Consider the following 4,757-nt stretch of genomic DNA (forward strand, 5'->3'; position numbering starts at 1 on the left):
GTTGACCAAACCCCCATGCCCTGTCTCCCTGCACTGTTAGTGGGAAGGAGGGAGGGGCTGGGGGGTGGAAGGTGTTCTGAGGGCTTATTTTACTTCTCATTATCCTCCTCTGACTCTGTTAGTAATAAATTCACTTCGCAACTTAAGTTGAACCTGTTTCACCCTTGAAGTGTTTTATTCTCCTGGTCCTTATCTTGCTCATGAAGCCTTGGGTAATTTTTTTTTTCCTTTTCCCTCCTCTGCCCAGCTGCGGCAGAGAAGGGTGAGCGAGCAGCTCTTGTGGGTGCCTGGTGTTGGGCCAGTGCCAAACCACGATAGATGGATAAGAAAGCGGTTGGACAGTCACATCCAGAGGGTAGTGCTCGATGGCTCAGAGTCCCAATGGACATCAGTGACAAGTGGGGTCCCTCTGGGGTCCATATTGGGACCAGTGTTATTTAATATCTTCATTAATACATGACGAGAACAAGTGTACCCTCAGCAGGTTTGCAGATGACACACCTGAAGGACAGGGCCATCCACAGGGACCTGGACAAGCTTGAGAAGTGGCCCACGGCAACCTCAGGAGGTTTAACAAGGCCAGATGCTGGTGTGGCACCTGGGTTGGGTATCAGTCCCAGTATCGATCCCCACTGGTGCAGGAACAGATCGAGAGCAGCCCTGCTGAAAAGGATTTTGGGGGGTGCTGGTGGATGAGAGGCTGCACACACCCGGCCGTGTGCGCTGGCACCCAGAAACCAACCATGTCCTGGCTGCATCAAAAGAAGTGTGGACAGCAGGTCAAGGGAGGGGATTCTGCCCCTCTACTCCCCTCAGGTGAGGCCCCACCTGCAGTGCTGCATCCAGCTCTGGAGTCCTCAGCACCAGACAGACATGGACCTGTTGGAGCCAGTCCAGAGGAGGCCACCAAGTTGATCAGGGGGATGGAGCACCTCTCTTATGAGGAAAGGCTAAGAGAATTGGATTTGTTCAGCCTGGAAAAGAGGAGGCTTAGGGGTGACATAACTGCAGCCTTCCAGTTCCTAAAGGGGGCTTACAAGAAAAATGGAGAGGGACTTTTTACAAGAGCATGTAGTGACAGGACAAAGAGGAATCGATTCAAACTGAGACTAGGTTTCAATTGGATATTAGGAGGAAATTCTTTGCTCTGAGAGTGGTGAGGCACTGGAATGGGTTTGACCAGAGTAGTTGTGGCTGCCCCTTCCTTGGAAGCGTTCAGAGCCAGACTGGATGGAACTCTGAGCAACCTGGCCTAGTGAAAGGTCTCCCTGCCCATGACAGGGGGTTGAAACTAGATGATCTTTAATGTCCTTTCCAATCCAAACCATTCTATGATTCTATTACCTCCATGACTTTGCATACCTTGATCATAGGCTCTGCAAGACTTTTCTAAACCAAGGAGTCACAAATTTTTTGTGCTCTCTCCTCATAAGGCAGCTGCTGTGTCCCTTAGTAGTTTTAATCATCTTCACTGAAGTCTCTCTAACACCAGTGTCCTTCTCACAATGCAGAAATCAGAACAGCATGCAGCCTCCAAGACATGAACAAAGTGTTGGAGAGGGTCAAAATTATGTCCTCTGCTTTGTTATTAACTCCCTTGCTGATGGTGTCCAAAACTGATTGGTTTCTTTGGCTAATATCACAGACAGAACTGATGATTTCAGAGAACTGTCAATGACTCCAAGCTTCTTCTCAAGCTATAACCACTAGGTCCAGACTGAGTATCAAACAGGCCCAGGACAGGTAATTTTTCCCAGTTCACCACATTTTCCTACACTGACACTTATCTGTCACATATTGGTCCACTTGCTTGGTTCTGTGAGGTCCTTACAGATTTCCTCACCTTCAGTGAGCTATTCAATCCACTCTGCAAACCTGGGAATGTCACTGCACCCCTCTGTACCTGAGGTTACCCATAAGATGCAAAACACTCCCAGCACCAGTTTCTCCGGCCTTGCTGCTGCCTCTTTCCCAGGCTGAAAAATGACCAGCAAGCCCTACCCTTTGCAGTCTGTGCTTTCACCAGCTCTCAGTCCTTAACAAGACCCTTCCTCCATGCCCACGGTGACTCTCTCCTAAAAGTCTTTGGCAGAGAAATTTGCCAAAGACTGTCTGAAAACAGAGATTCATGAAGCCTAGTGGTCCTGCTCCCAGCATGCTCATCGACCTCCAGCAGATCTGTGGGGCAGAGGCAGGGCTTGCCTTTACAACAGCCCTGCTAACACTGCTCCAAGCTTGGCCATGCCTTCAGCAAACTTGTTCTTCATTGCAGAGACTTAGGCGCAGGGGTCAGACCCAACAGTCCATGGAACCCTGAATACTCTCCACAGCCCTTCCCTAGCAGCACACCCGAACAAATACTGAGCCACTTCCCCAATTTCCTCAAGACTCTCCACTTTTAAAAATGCCATTGCATTTGCCACCACCAATTAATGTGATACCAAGGGCACTTTAGCAGCAGGATACACACGAAACTATCTCAGCAATTTCAGATTTAAGATCCTTTGGCACTCTTGAGTACATGCTATCTGTTCCTTAGTTTCTTATCAGTTCCTCTATTTGCTCTAAAGCTATTTCTACTGATGTTCGATACAAGACAACGTCTCAGACAGCTCTTCTGTAGCAAGCTTGTAGTTTGCAAAGCTCCTCCACACGAGTCAAGATGGCCAAAAAATGGTTTAGATTTTTTTGTGATAGCTTTATGTTCTGTGCCTCTCACACTTTGATCTCTTCTCCTGCCAGTTTCTGAAAGGCTTCTGATGCATTTGAAAGTTAATCATATTTGGCAAATTCACTCTTCGAAAGTCTTAATCTGGCCTGCCTTATTTTAATTTTACATGTAATCTGCTGAAATAGATAGGGTTTTGGTCTTCCTGCTTGGATACAGCTTCCCCTTTTTGGTAAACCTCCTTCTCATTCCACTATCCTTCTTTCCTCTGCACATTTCCCTTTTTTTTGCATCTTTCTTTAAAAGGCCAAACAAAAAAAGTCTGATCTATTCTTGTTGGAGCTATCCAATCTTTCTGAGCTGGTAATGTCATCACTAAATGATTTCCATGCCACCTCTGTTCCCATCAGCTCCTCTTTAGCCAAGGAACAATCTTAGGGCTCTTACAAGACAGCAGACAGCCCCTTTTTAGCAGACTTGGGAATAAACACCAGCTCTGTGGCCAGTCAGACAGGTCTCATTAATTTTATTTTTATGCTGCCAGTCATAAGGATCCCATTATAACCCCAGGCTTAGCATTATCATAACTATTCAGCACATATGTACTGAGTTTTCACAGGTAACTGCATGTTCACAGTTTCTAGATGCACAAAACTAGATGTTTTTCCAGCTGGAAACATGCTACACAACCAAAGCACCTCCTGAGGCAGCCACCAGGTGAGAGGTAGAGGAGTCAAGGCTCCTCCTTCCTGGGAGGAGTACAGGATGATATCAAAGGGCAGCCAAGATTCCAGGAGAGCAGCGCCCTGCAACAGCATTTCCCTTCCCAGGAGCTGCCACAGCTTAGGCCTTCTCCCTTGTTAATCTTCAGCACTACTGAGCACAGAGCTCTAGCCAAGGTTGAGGCCAGCAGGACCTTGGCAGGAGACATGCAAGAGACAAGAGGCTGGGCCCAATAGCTAGCAAACTGCAAAACAGGTTTAGTCAGCAACAGGTTTTAATCTAAAAAATAAAAACATCATGGATCAATTCTTGCCTGAAGCACAGTAAAAATGAGGATTGCACCTCCCAGCTATTCATTCCTTTTCTCATCTTCTCTCACAGCTTAGCCGGTGTAAAGTTGAAAGATGAAGCCGACACTGTCCTGCCTCTTGAGCAGCACAGAGAGCTCTGCTATGACAGAGCTGCACCCAAGAAGGGGCTGGCTGAATGCCGCCTTCAGCAGCACCCAGTTTTCAGAGTCAGCCACACAGATACTGCTTTCTGTTCATGGGCCCACAGACCGCCTGTCCTAATGACAGGCTGCACTTCCCAGAGGACCAACAGAGCAGTCCAAGCTCTACAGCACAGACACACCTCACCGTTAAAGCTCTTAATGCCTTTCCCAGGCAAACAGCTGCACCATTCAGGAGGGTTTACAGCTGTACACCTATACGCAAAGCAGTACAAGGTCCTACCATAAGAAACAAACCCAAAATGGTAATTTCTGGAGAATACTGTTAATTCATGTAAAGTCCCTCAAATCTCTGCAGTCCATGAAACTGCTTTACACCAGGTCCAGCTGGAATTCAAAAGACAAGAAAGCTGCACTGCTGGCAGTTCTATGACAAATTTGTCTGTTCTCTGACCACCCACATGCTCTTGCTTGAAGAAATGGCTGCTGTTGTGAACAGCAGAGGCTTGAGCAATGCAATAGGAATTAACTGCATGCCCTCCTCTGCTTGTGCCAAGGGCTCACCACGTGCCGTTCCTGGAGGCCCAACTCTACTTTGGAGTTGGTGCCACGTGCCCTGGCAAGACCAGGGTAATAGAGCTGTCTGGGCCAGCTGCAGTGGCTATTTTATTTCACATCCAGAGTACAAGATGTACGTTGTATCAGGAGACACTCTAAAATAGGAAACTGTGCTCTTCCCCAAAGAGACTCCACTGCAGGTCAAAATCAACACCTTTCGAGCTCAGCTCACTACCCGAGCCATCCAGGCCAGGCAGGGGTGGGCACAACAACTACTGGAAGATGTTCATTTTTACATGTAGTGCTGAACTCTGGGTTGTTTCACTAAACCAGTTGGTGATCACCATGCTGTTCACT

The sequence above is a fragment of the Corvus brachyrhynchos genome, unplaced genomic scaffold (assembly GCF_000691975.1).
Source record: "Corvus brachyrhynchos isolate BGI_N302 unplaced genomic scaffold, ASM69197v1 scaffold661, whole genome shotgun sequence".
Lineage (NCBI taxonomy): Eukaryota > Metazoa > Chordata > Aves > Passeriformes > Corvidae > Corvus > Corvus brachyrhynchos.